Source organism: Crocuta crocuta, unplaced genomic scaffold (genome assembly GCF_008692635.1).
Source record: "Crocuta crocuta isolate KB4526 unplaced genomic scaffold, BGI_CrCroc_1.0 scaffold742, whole genome shotgun sequence".
In the NCBI taxonomy this organism is placed as follows: domain Eukaryota; kingdom Metazoa; phylum Chordata; class Mammalia; order Carnivora; family Hyaenidae; genus Crocuta; species Crocuta crocuta.
Genome location: NW_027530354.1, coordinates 580718 through 595340, shown reverse-complemented (window position 1 = coordinate 595340; position 14623 = coordinate 580718).

Below are 14623 nucleotides of genomic sequence, written 5' to 3'. Positions count from 1 at the left end.
AAATGCAAGAAAAAAAGATAAAGCCAAGCAATAGAAAGTCTCTCACAGTTTTAGGAAGACACGATTCCCCTCTGGGGAAAGATCTCAGATATGAAAGGAAGAACAATTGTGTGTATTCTTTATTAGTTTTTCATCTTTCATGGATCACTATTCATTGATGACAACTGTCTTGAAAATCATCATTTAATATATTTTATCCATTTCTTGATTGTTAATGAAGCAACAGAAAGAGAAATCAAGAAACTGATACCATTCACAATGGCACAAAAAAACCCATAAAATACCTAGGAATAAACCTAACCAAAGATATGAGATCTGTATGATGAAAACTATAGAAAACTTATGACGAAAATTGAAGAAGACACAAAGAAATGGGAAAACATCCCATGTTCATGGATCAGAAGAATAAATATTGTTAAAATGTCATTACTACCCAAAGCAATCTACATATTCAATGCAATCCCAATCTAAATTGCACCAGCATGCTTCTCAAAGCTAGAGGAAAGTATCCTAAAATTTGTAGGGAACTATAGTTTTCTAGTGTACATATCTTTCACACCTTCCCTTGGTTAAATTTATTCCTAAGTATTTTATTGTTTTTTAAGCTGGAGTACATGGGGCATTTAAAATTATTTTTTTGGATAGTTCATTATTAGTGTATAGATCCAAGGCTAAGTTTTGATGTTGATTTTGTTTTCTGCAACTTTACTGAATTTATTAGTTCTAACAGATTTTGGTGGAGTATTTGGGTTTTAGTATACTAGACTATATCATCTGTAATCAAATGAATCCTTTAAAGAAGCAGATTTTCTCTGATATGTGATAAGAGTATGTGGGTATTCTCTAGAGGCTAGTTGCCACTGGCTGATAACCAGGGAGGTAACAGTCCTGTACTTTACAAGAAACTGAAATCTGTCAATAATCTGAATGAGTTGGAAGTGATTTCTTCCACAGAGCTTCTAGATAAAATTTTTTATTGGCTAAAACTTTATTTTCAGCTTGTGAAACCCTAAACCAAGAACCTGGTTGAACTCACTAAAACCTCTGTCTATAGAACTGTGAGATAATAAATGGGCATTATTTTAAGCTGCTAAGCTTGAGGTAATTTGTTATGCGACAATTGAAAACTAATGTACTCTTTCCAGAAGACAGAGAGGACAGATACTGTTAAAATATTTAAAAAGGAAAACTTTTTGTTTATATTACCAGATGTTTTATGCTTCTGTTAATGAATAGGAAGAACGTTCGGCCTCAGTGTCCTAAAAAAGTCAAGAACATTAAGGCAGGATTCCAGGAAGAACTCATGATTTCTGCCCAGGAGATACATAAAAAGGCTAACAGAACATTTTTTGTTTTTGTTTTTCTATAGCTCTCACATGGTCAAATCTGACTGATTTACTATAAACTGCAAAAACTCTCTGTATTTATATTCACCAACTACAAGCAAGTGAGTTATGGTCTGTCAGCTTGAGATCTAGAACAAACTCATTCAGGACTCTCACCTCAATAGAGAGTTGGAGAGATGGTAGATGTTATCTGAATATGTTTGCCATTTTACTGCAGGAAAATAAGGAGACAGTTAAACCATTTTGGCTAGTTGCTGAACTTTTGATCTCTTTCTGATTTAAAGAATCACAATACAAGCCAATTTGCATAGAATAGTGATTCTTTTCAGGACTTAATACATCTAGGAACAGTCTTGTTATTTTGTTGTATCCTCAAAATTGGAAACTAGCTTGACTCCCCTTTGTGGCTGTATGCTATTTTTTAAAATACAAAATCACAACATTTGCAATTATGTTATGATGAGATAGTATTACTTGTACCTTATAGAAAACTGACTTATGGATTATGCTAGAAGGGTTTTTCCCTGTAACAAGAAAGAAAATGTTAAAAGAATTTAATGATAATATTGTGAAGCCTGCTAGGACTACATTTTGTTATGAAATGAAATAATGTAGGATATTATAATATAGCCAGAACAGTAATGTAATAATGGAACTTGGAAAGGTGCCTAAATGTGAGCAAACTAGATTATGGTAGATGTAGATCTGTGAAAAAATGAAAAAGGAGTAAGAGATTTAATGCATAATTTTAACTGGGGAAGAAAGAGGTCATTGTATTTATAGGAAAACTGAATGTGTTTAAAATACAAAAACATCTGAGCATGAGTCATGGCATTTGGAGAGCTTTAGATGTTGGCAGCCAGGTCACATAAGTGATCAACTGAAATACCACTATTCACAAAATATATGGGAAGGAAGGACACATGTTTTTCTGCTTGCCTTGATGCTGAACTTATTAATGGAGACTAGAGAAGAGAATCAAAATTCGTATGGAATGAACTGCATATCTCCTGGAGCTCATATTGAAAGATGATGTTAAGGGAAATGAAAGTTAGGCCAAAGGTTAGTTTTACATCAGGAGAGGAAAAAAAGGAAAAAAAAAAAAAAAAAGAAAAGTCAAAGGAAGGAACATGAGGTGATTGGAAAGAGAAGACAGCTAGGTGGTTAGAAAACAACAGTGAACTGTAGATTGGTGGATGCCATCGTAGGGATGACAGTCTTACTTCTAAGTGTTCTTGGAAGGATAGTAGTATATATGCTTTGAGAAGGAAATCTTTCTCAAATGTTATATCAAATCTGGATATCATGTTCTATTTCAAAATATTTTATGAAACTAAATATAATTAGTCCCTGCCTTTTCATATTCTTAGAACTATGATATGAAGTAGGATATCTTAAAGATGGCAACATTTTATCCTGAAGGATCCCTATTATGAATAGTGATATATAATAAATCACATAAATGACAAATGTATTAATAGAAAGAAAAAGTAATGGCAGGTAGTAGACAGTATTTAAAAGCAACTGTAAAGAGCTAACATGAGACTGTGTCTTTACACTTGTATAATCTATACACTTATATCATCATTAAAAATGTGATATCATTCTTTCAGAAAACCTTCAGGCCAGAAAAAAGCAGTGTCCTACAATATTTTGTACCTTAGTTTTCACCGATCACAGTTTTAAAAAATCTAACTTTGTTTTCTGTCTTTGCATCTACCTGTGTGTCTGTCTTTAGTTTGTATTTTTTAATTGAATTATAATTGGCATACACTCAACTATACTTGAACAAAGTATAAAATTTTAAAGATATTTACACATACACACACCCCTATGAAAATATTACTACAGACAAGTGATGAACATCTGCATCAATGCCAAAAAGTACCTTGCATACCCTTGAAATAATTACCCTCATCCCAGTTTCCCTTTCCTTAAGCAGACACTGATTTTCTTTCTGTCACTATGGACTATCTGCATTTTGTAGAATTTTATATAACTAGAATTATAAAGTTTGGATTGTTTGTATCTGGCTCTTTGACTCAGTAAATTACTTTGAGATTATGCATACTGTTGTGTATATGAATAGATAATCCATTTTTATTGGTGAGTAGTATTCTGATGTATGTATTGTGAGGTATAGAGAAAATATTTTTGTGTATTCTCAGTGTGGAGGCTTTCTGAATGAATTTTGCTGAACACTTGATATTCACGTGGGCTGAAGGAAATCCTTGGGAAATGAATTTATGATTATATATAGTGAGAGAACCCCTGAAGGATTTACCTTTGAAGGTGCATGTTTACATTTTAAGAGAAAATGAGGCCTGGAACCTTGGAGACATTTCTAGGTTGTAAAAGCCAGAGACACTGAGGCTTATTTAATACTTGGAAAGGTGTTTTTACATTTCACCGATTTAGAGTGAGAACCCAGAATCTTTTGCATTCCATTTCTAACATGCAAGTTTTCTTCTTTTGTTTTAGGAGGGTGGGGGGTATCACCTGTCACTTCCTCTTGCTGATAAACAGAGAAAATTTGTTCAAACTACCCCTTGCTTGTATACTGTTTGGACATTCATGTAAGAGATTATTCCATCTGACTTTTATCACAACCTTGCAGGGATAAGAACTGAGGCAATGGTTGGGTAATTTGTCTCTGATCCAGAAGCCTTATGTACACTTTCAGTATAAAATTAATAAAGATTGATGTTAAAAACTCAACATGTATATTTTACAGTTAAGTTGTCCGATTTTTAGGGACTTTATTCTGTTCTATTGACCTACTACACAAAGTACTTTATTCTGTTGAGCTATTTGTTTTTTAGCCAACACCGTATTATCTTAATTACTGTAAATTTATAACAAATCTTAAAATTAGTAGTGTTTTCAACATTTGGCGAGGTGTTTCAAAGTACTTTTGACTATATTCTGGGTCATTTGAGTTTCCATTTGATTTTGGAAATTTGTTAATTTGCATGAGAAAAGCTGGATTTGAATTTTAAATGTATTGAATCTATTGAGGAATTAGGAGAGAAATGATGTATTAACAATACTGACACTTCATATCCATGAACATGGTATATATCTCTATTTACTTGGGCCTTGTTAAACTTCTCTAGTCCATATTTTTGAGTTTTCAGATTATAGGTTTTTCACATCTGTTGTCAGACCATCTCATATTGTTGTGGGCTATTTTAAATGGCATTTAAATATTTCCCTTTCTGGTATTTCAGTGCTAATTAGTAGAACTATAATTGACTCTGGATGTTGATTTTTTTTCCTGCAATTTTACTAAACTCGTGTATTAGTCCTAGTAGCTATTTTGTAGAATCTGTTGGATTATCAACATGGAAATTTATGTTGACTAAAACTATAGACAACTTGACTTCTTTTATTAATTCTGCTTGTTTTATTACAGTGATTGCCTTTTGTAAAATGTTGAGCAAAAGTGATTATAACAGACATCTTTTCCTTTTTCATCATATTGGCAGACATGCATTCAATTGTTCAGTCAGTTGGTATTAGCTGTAGGCCTTTTAAAGATGCTCAATATCAGGTTGAAGGAAGTTCCTTCTACCTCTAGTTTGCTGGATATTTTTATCAGAACCGGATGTTGGATTTACTGCATCTATTTAGATGATCATACTTTTTTTTTTAGATTATAATAGTGGTGAATTATGTTGGTTGATTAATATTACCCAAGATTGCATTCTTATAATAATCCCGCTTGGCCATGGTGTATTATCCTTTTATGTCATATTACTAAAATGTTTAGAATTTTTTCATTAGTGTTCATCAGCAGTATTGATCTCTATCTTGTATTCTCTGTAAAGTATATCTTATTTTGGTTGTGAAGGAATCCTAGACTGAATAATTTGGAAGTAGTTTCTACTTTTCAGTTTACTGGAACAGTTTTATAGAATTGGTAGTGTTTCTTCCTTAAATGGTAGAATTCACTATGGGAGTCCTCTTTCTCAAGTTTTCTCTCTGGTATAATTTTTCCAATTTTTTAACGTGATATAAGACTATCAGGTAATCTGCTTTTTGATGAATGAGCTTTATTAGTTGAGTTTATTAGTTAGCATTCCACAAAGTTTTATGGTGTATTTTAAATTTTATTTCAAATGCATAATATCCATTTTGATTTTTATCTTTGGCCTATACACTTTTATAATTATGTTATTTGGTTTTAGGATGCTGGTTGCTTTTCTTGATCTTTTTTTGTTGTATCTAGTTTAATTCCACTGTGGTCAGAGTACATTCTTTGTATCACTTAAATTATTTCACTCTACTGAGTTTCATTTTATGAGTCATTTTAATAAGGACTAAATAATGGTAATTTTTTGTGTCCTTTTAAGGAATGTGTATGCTGCTGTCCGTAGGTATACTATTCTAAAATGTCAATTAAGTCAACTTGGTCGATGATATTCCCATTTATATACTTATTTTCCATGTATTCTCTAAATTCTTGAGAAAAGAGTTTTGGAGTATCTAAGTATAATTTTAGATTTATCCATTTCTTCTTGAAGTTCTATCAGTTTTTCTTTAGGCATTTTGAAGCCCTGGTAATCATTGAGGGTTGCTGCATTCACTCTTTGAGTTGGTTCTTTTATCTTTTTTTTTGTCCTTGGTAATATTCTTTGTTTTGGGACCTATTTGATATTAATATAGACACTCCAGCTTTCTTGTGAGTAGAGTTAGCACAGCTTTCAACCCTCTTTTAATAGGTTTCTTTATATTTGAAATATGTTTCTTACAGGCAGCCTATAGTTGAGACTTTGTAGGAAATACAAACAAATTAGGATTTTCCTCTTACTCTGTTAGCTTCATAATTCATAAATTACCCCCAATTGAAGTCTGTGGTAACTTGGCAAAGAGGAGAGGTAATTAAAAAGATTTGGTTAGAACTAATCCTACAGGATAGTGTTGCAAATAAGTGACCAGAAGTTTCAGTCATCATATAAAGGGTAAGTGGCTAACTGGCCTCAACTGTAGCTGTTAATAATCACATGGGGTAGCTGATCCTGGCCTGTGATGCAGTAGTAGGAGTTTTATGATAGAGGTTATAGTTACGGTCATATATAGAAAAGAATGCCAGCATGTGGGAATAAGGTAGGCATCAGTGTTCTAGCCAAGTGGGGTGGCATTTACCAGGGCTCCAGTTTTTTGTTGCTGTTGTTGTCATCTATTTTGTTGTTTGTTTTAGCTTTGTCCCATTCCAGGAATGGGAAAAGGAAGCCTATGCCTGTTAGGATACTTATCTCACATCAAGCCCTTTGCTAGAAATTTTATATAGAGTGTTTTATATCATCTTCATAATCAAAGTTTATCTGAGCCTTCCTCCAGACATACAGTGTTTGAGGGAGGAAAATAAAATTTAAATCTCATGTAGAGATGAACCTTTCTGAAATCATCTGGGGTATAATTAGGCAGAGTCAGCTTAAGCCTTGGGTGGACTTAAATCTTCAAGTTTTTGGGATGCCTGGGTGGCTGAGTCTGTTGAGCATCTGACTCTTGATTTTGGCTCAGGTTGTGAGGTTGAGCCCTGCTTGGGCTCCATGGTGAGTATGGAGCCTGCTTAAGATTCTCTCTCTCCCTCTCTCTCTGCCTCTCTCCCACTCGTGTGTTCTCTTTCTCTCTCAAAATAAATAAGCAAACATTTTAAATCTTCAGGTTGTTGGCCATAAGGACCTGTCGATGAGTAGAGTGACATAGCATAGCAACTGGACACTCGACCCCTTCATATGTGGGCAGGGTTGGCTGCAGGGATCCTGGTACTTCCTGACTGCTTCACTGCTACAACTAGACTGTGGGCTACTTTATTTAAAGGAATTATCATGGGCTTTTGGGTAGGAGGTCTGACTTCATCTTAAAAGCTGTTTCATTTTTGGACTACAATTTTTGATATAGGGAGAAAAATGAACTCCTTGATAGAATAGTAATGAGGATTAAATTATAATATAAATTAATAACTTATCCTAAGACTTAGCACTCATTAGGCTATTATTCCTAATTAACCTCTTTCATTTGCCTTTCTTTGTCCCCAGAAAGCTGAGCACAGGAGTTCTCAATCCTAGATGCACATCAGTATCACTTGAAATTATTTTACTAAAAAGCCTACAACAAAGTTATATCCCAACTCAATCTGGTACAGGACCCTGGCATCTACACAATATTCAAAGATTGCCATAGGAGATTCATTTGTAAAATCAGTGTTAAATATTCCTGGCCTAGCAATGCTGAGGGCTCAGTAAATGAAATGTTAGTTAATTGATTAGTAGTAGTAGAATGAAGAATCATGATGAATTTTACACAGACGGTTATCACATAACTGATGAGACTTGTGTTGCATTGTGTCTTGGATAATGACTGAATTAAGAGTATGATATTTTCTAAAATTATTAACACATTATTAGCACTATTGTAGACCAGCCACTAGAAGTTTCAGCATGAAAGTTTTCTTTGTAGGCTTGGGGACAAATAATCAGTGGTGGAAGCTGATGTTTTATAATAATAAGGGAAGTTAAATTTCAAAAGAATTAATTTTTTTTAGATCTAGAAGCTATTCCAGTGATCTATACAGTGTGTGCCCTTCCACATACATAACAATTGATGACAGTAGTTCAAGAGAGTAAGAAGGTATAAACCCTTATCAAAGGCAATATTGAAATCAAATACAAGTTTAATTACTCTTACATAAATATAATGGTACAGTACTATTTCTTGCAAGACATAAATGGTCAGTTCTTTCCATAAAATACTGAATGCAATTTTGATGTTATCTCATTAAGTTTATATGATCACACCAAGCTTTCCTGGAGTTAGCTTAGATAAGAGGTAATCTCAGGGTAGGTGAGTATGAGACTTCTAGAACACCCTTTCATAGATAGATTTTCTTACTTTCATGCTCTGGCATTTTGACCAGGTGCCTTAACAAATAGTTGTGCCTTGATACATGTTTGCTGATACAACTTCAGTGGAAAGAAAGGATTCTGAAAGAGTAATGCCAAGCTGCCCTGCTGTTGAGAGAAAGGAATGGTCTAAGCCAAGCAGAACTGGCTTTACAGGATGTCAGTACTTGCTGCTTCTGCTGCTGGGTGGCAGCCAAGAGGGACGAGAAAGAACATAGCATAGCACGGTCTGAGCCAATGTAGTGTTCTAGGCTCTGGGAAGTCACTTTCTCAAATGTTATCTTAGTTTATCTACATAGCACTGGTTTTTTTGTTGCCATTTTAGTGGGGAGGAAATTAAACATTTTGCCCTTTAACTTAAACAAGGCTGCATTGCCAGGATTTCACACAGCCAGAATCTGGATCAGGTTTGTGCCACTCCAAAGCTCAGTAAATTTAATGACTATAGTTTGCTGACTGCTGCTCAGAGTGTTTCAGAAAGGAGCTCCTGGAAATTGTAGATGAGACTCCCATTAAAACAGCAGAGAGAGGATTAGTCCACAGACCTGACTTCTTGAGAGTTAATGCCATGTCAGTTTAAGGCAGGTTTGAATGAGAAAGAAGCACTTACAAAGTACCTTAGCACTGTCCTCAGAGTTTTTCAACATGTGGCCTACTGGACAAAGCAGTAGGCAAGATCTGCTTTTATACACTTGTGAGCTAAAAATGGTATACCACATATTTAAAGATTAAACAAAAAATTTCCAGAATATGTGACAATGGATGTAGCCTACAAATCCTAAAATATTTACTGTCTTTACCTTTATAGAGAATGTTTACCAACCCCTAGTCTGTTTAATCCTCTGTGCCTTTCATTGAGAGAAGGAAAGAACAATTTTCTCCAGGAAATATGGTGAGTTTGAGAGTCTCAAGTCTAGATGACAGCTGGAGTCATTTTTGCTACTCTAAACAATAGGTTGGTCTCCAGGTTGTGTTTGTTAATTAATTAATATTCTTTAACCATTTTTATTTCAAAAGGATATTGATGGTTGTAAATATATGCATATAAAACACAGAGATAACATGAACAATACTTGGACAAAGTAGAAAATAGAGAAAAACAATAATATGAAATTTGAAAGCCAAGTAGAGTAATATATCAGTAATTGTACTCCCCAACCCTCCCAGTTTATCGGATAATGAGGATCATTTCTACATCCTGGGAAATTGATCAGTATAAATGTTTCAGGAGATGTTAATTGCTCCTAGTAACATATTGCCTAAAGAGGAATATTATAGAGTATTTATTATTAAAATAATTACAAATATACATATATATGTGTGTGTATATATACATATACATATATATATACACAAACACATTTTTTGAAGGTGCACTTTAATTACATTTTATGTTTTTCACACTTAAAAGAAAAAGTAACTTTATTGATACTCTCATTAAATGCTGATTTTTGTTTCTTTCAAATTTTCTAGTTGCCTGTGACCAAGATTTGCTATAATAGACTACATTTTGTTATATGAGCTGAGGATTGAAACTGCCAGATATAACAGGTTTCTGAAACCTGAGACTACCTAGGAAGTGAAGAAAAAAGTCTAATGTCTTGAAAATTGTGGTATCAGCAGAAATCACACTCATTTTCTAAGAAAGCCCTTAAATGGGTCTTATTCTTCTTTGAAACATCTGAACAGACATGGAACACAATTCATCAATTTTACTCTCAAATCCTTTCATTGCAACAGAAAATTGTTCCAAATTAATTCTCATGATAAAGCTTATAATAGAGAATAAAATATAATGCTAAAATATTATGTGAATAGAAGTAATAAAAATGGTATCCAAACCTATTGTAAGTTTCAGTAAATCATATCCATCAACTCATTTCTCTTGAATATAAGAGAACTATGATTTTATTCCTCCCTATGGATATTTTGCTAGTGTTTGATAGAGAAAAGTGAAAATGTGCACTAAAATTTAAAAGGCATAACACAGTGAGGAAATATTGACAACAAATAATTGAATTAAGTCACATATAAGAATGATATACATAACGTGGTTTACAAAGAATGAGAGGAAAGTAGACTACATATAACTATATTATAAAATGAGATGTTAAAATAAGAGGAGAAAGGAATTATTCATAGTGAGTTGCAGCCAAAGTAATGTTACTGTATATTTTGAGTAGCTGTCAAAGTAAGGTGTCAACAGCTTGTAGATTCTTCTTTGTTCTATTTGATAAGTAAGTGATGAGTCTCTGCAGATATAGCAGGTAATAAAATATTTTAGGGAGAAAAATAAACAATTACTTTTATATTTGAATAAAAACTAAAGTTCAGATGGATCAGTGATAATTCATTTTTCAGCCCTGTGGTTGGAAAAACCCTGGTACTGATGTAACAAGGTTTGTATTTGCAAGTGTTTCAGTGCAAAAGCTGCTCTATGATTCTTTAGCATCTCAGTCTCTTGGTCACCTTTACCACTGTCCCAACTTTAGCCTGGACTCTTTTAGAAATTTAAATTCTAGCAGGTATTCAACTTGATGTTTGTCCTTTTGGAAACTTGGGTCTTTTTCAGTGGTTTTATTGCTTATTTCCTCAGAAAGATGATAATTTACCTTGAAGACAGTTTATAGAAATAATGAAAAATGCCCTCCAATCTTGTCCAAATGTGCCTACTGCTTTAAGCTAGTCTTCTCTTACTTTAAATGAACACACAGAGAAAATGTGTTATTCTTACATTAAATGGCCTTAGATTTTAAATTTTTTATCTATTAATATCATTTGTATTTATTATTTATATATTATTCTTATAGTAAATGTTCCTACATTAAGCCATATGCTTTCAACAGATATGGCTTCTAGACTTTTCTGAAACTTGACAAAACTGAATCCAGGGATCATCTCCATTTGTATTTTTCCATGAAAAATAAACTTATCAGCTTCTGGAAATTAGGTTTTCCTATGTTACAGAAGTGTTAAACTATATCTATATATCTTATAATAAAAGCTTTGTGGTTACATTAGTTATAAGTCTTTGTTCTCTTGCAGTGGGATTTGATTAATTCAAGTGCAGAAATAGCATGATTTTAAACTTTTTCAATCAGTTGTCTTTAGCAGCATAATACAGTGGACTCTATCACTTTAAGGAAACCTAAAGGAGCCATTTCTTGTCTTCAAGAACATTCTGTTTCTGTATGAGAAATATATAGCTAAATTATCATAAAAAATGATTATGCCTTCTTACATCCATCAAGAACTTATTATGTTGAATGTTATCAGTAAGAAATGATGGGGTGTAGGAGAAAGAGCTAAGAAGGGTTATTTTTACAAATCAAATTTCAGGTTTCTGTGACCTACAGATGTTACTCTTTGCTTAAGTTTTCTTTAAACTACTATAGATTTTCAGTCTTTATTTCTGATATGAAATTATAAAACAAGGAATATAAAGTGCATCACTTTGGAAGTTAGGCTCTGGTTTGTTTTCAAAATAATAATACTCTTGGGTTACTTTTTAAAGATGCTGTTGATATGTAAACTGTAGTTAGTAGCACGCATTTAATTTGCTCTGCAGAGATCTTACCACCTTCTGTTACCATAATATATCTTGTGCTCCTGGTTAATGATTTATATTTGTTTGTTGAACTCCTAAATATGGTGAGAGCTTTGAAAACAACCAGTTTTTGTGAAAAGAATTATGTATCCTGCTATGAAAAGACAGTCAAAATCTCATACAAGCTGAATTATGTGCTTGTGATTGAATAAATATTTAGGAAAACTACTAAATGCTGGGAATTGGGCCTTTTGTTTTCACTTATTTTACCTGATTTTATCATCACAGTATCTTTCAGAGATAAATATTGTGTTAATTCCTGCGGAGAAATCCAAACTCAGAGAAGTAACTCTATTACTCAAATACTTGGCATTATCTGGATTCATTGACAAATACTCAAGTCCAGTGATCTTTCCATGATTTTATAATAATCTATAATAAATTGAAAAAGTGAATCACTGCAGTTGCTGCAAGCTTCTTGTCTTTAGAGGAAAGGTGAATGATTAAATTTCCAAGGGAGAGAAGAGAGTTTTTCTCTTGATTGTCCTTGAAAGAGAGAATAAAACAATCAGGAAAAAATTTGTCCCATGACCTAATGAATATTTTATAGAGAAAACCTTTTCAGGCTGTGGAGTGTGAATCAAGCCACACAGGGCCAAATGAGACTCCTGAATGCAGGAAGGAAGAGAATACAGTAAAATATAACAAGGTAAAGTGGCAAACCTTCAGATGACCATGGAGACTGTCCTCTTCAGGGAGGGTGAGAGGTTGAATTGTCATTGCTGGATGTATTATACAAAATGAACATTGTTAGCACAGCCTTGATCATTGCCCTGACATAGCCCAGCCAGGGTGTCCTTACTCATGGGAGGTAATTAGTAGTTACAGATGGCAGACTTGAATCTTTTTTTCCCAAGATGCACCAGAATGGTGTGCATACCTCCTGATAAATTCATAGAAAATGTGGTTCTCAGTTAAATAGCCCTTTTGATATTATCCTATGATGTATCACAGCAATTTACAGAAATAATTAACTGAAGATGTAGCTACATACCCATGCGTCTGAGAATATAAGACAGTAAGGATTCTCCAGAGCTACTGAGTATTGTGCATTACACACACCAACATTCTTAGGTGTACCAGTTCAAGGACCTTCCTGGTGCTTCCTGGACATCAACCACTGTCCAGAAGGATCCTAACTGAATTCTTTTTGCTAAAGTATTTTTCTAGCTCTAATGGATTTGTTCAATTCACTTCTGAAAAGAAATTGAAAAGTTGGTGAAAACTATCATTTTCAATTTTTAAAATGGCTTTTATGTCCATGCTAATAAATTTTGAATCTGTAGTTCATAAGTTTTGGTTTAAGCACATTATTCTTGTTTTGTTACCATCTCCAGAGTCTTAGCATAAAATGCTACTTTCATCATTCTAGACCCTTAAGAAATATTACCTGTCAGCCTGAATTAAAGATAGTTTCTTTTAAAAACATTTTAAGAAAAGCCTCACTTGTTCAGAAGTACTAAACAAATAACAAAGTTTTTGTTCACGTATTTTAAAAACGTACACAGGAGGGTAAGAACAATGAAGAGTATGTTTTTCTTATTCAGTACTCTACATGTTGCTTTATGAATAATTTTATTATAAATAAATATAAATCATGGAAAACACTTATGAGAGGGTAGTAGTATGGTATTATAAAATGTACAATACACAGGCTGGAATAACTTTTGTTACTCCTTAGTTATGGATCTAAACAGGTCATTTAATCCGTTAATATTCTCATTTATAAAATAGGAATCATATTAACACTTTCAACTCATTATTTGCTGAGTAAAACCCTTTTATTTCTAAAAAAACAATATGTGAGAACTCTATACTATTTACAAAGAAATGTTAATTATACGTTAATGCCATTGCTAGTTAACATGACAATTGCTATCAAGTTTTGAGAACTTGAACTTTAGTTGCTAACAAGCCCAATGTAAGTAAGTAGTGTTCTGTGATTTTGCATTAACATAAGTTAATGGGAGGGGTTGGGGCTTATACACTATGTGCTGGCCACCCTTACCTAGGGCGCTGTGTCCTCTCCTGGGAAGATAACTTTTGGAGGCCTTTTAAACAAATAATGAATGTTCAGGGGAAGCAATGTCCACATTTCTGGTTCACTCTCTGGAAATCATGACAAAAGGAGGTATTGAAAGAACTGAGAAAGTTTCATTTGGAGAAGGAAAGAATTAGGAACTAATTTTTGATTGCCTCAAGGACTCATGTAGGGAGGCTTATATTGATTTTATGATGTTCTGGAGAATAGAACTAGGAGGAATGGTAGAAATTATGGGAAGAGAAAATTTAACTTAACATAATTCCAACTGTTAAAACATATCTCAAAATGGAACTAGCAACTTCTTGAAAGGGTAGATTCCTCAAGCTTATGTGTGTTTAATGAGAGACTAGAGACACTTTGATGAACTTTTATAGAAGTTTAGCCTAGATTACTTCTTAAATGATAACATTGTTTTATAAATATTCAGATTTTTAAAAATTATTGCATTTTTATAATAAAATCCTATTAGTATCAGCTAATTTTTAATAAATGTCTGAGCTTATTTCTAGCAAAGCACAGGTAAAAATCTAATACATTTACAACATTACAGTATTCTAGTTCATCACATTTCCCTAGGTAGATAAAGCTTGGACCCATGAGGTTCCATATTCTTAAAATATGTTTTGCATTATTGATAAAAGAATTTATGTTTATTTGCTTTGTCTTTTTATGAAACATATAAGAACATTTTCCACCTTTGATATTATCTTAAAGGAAA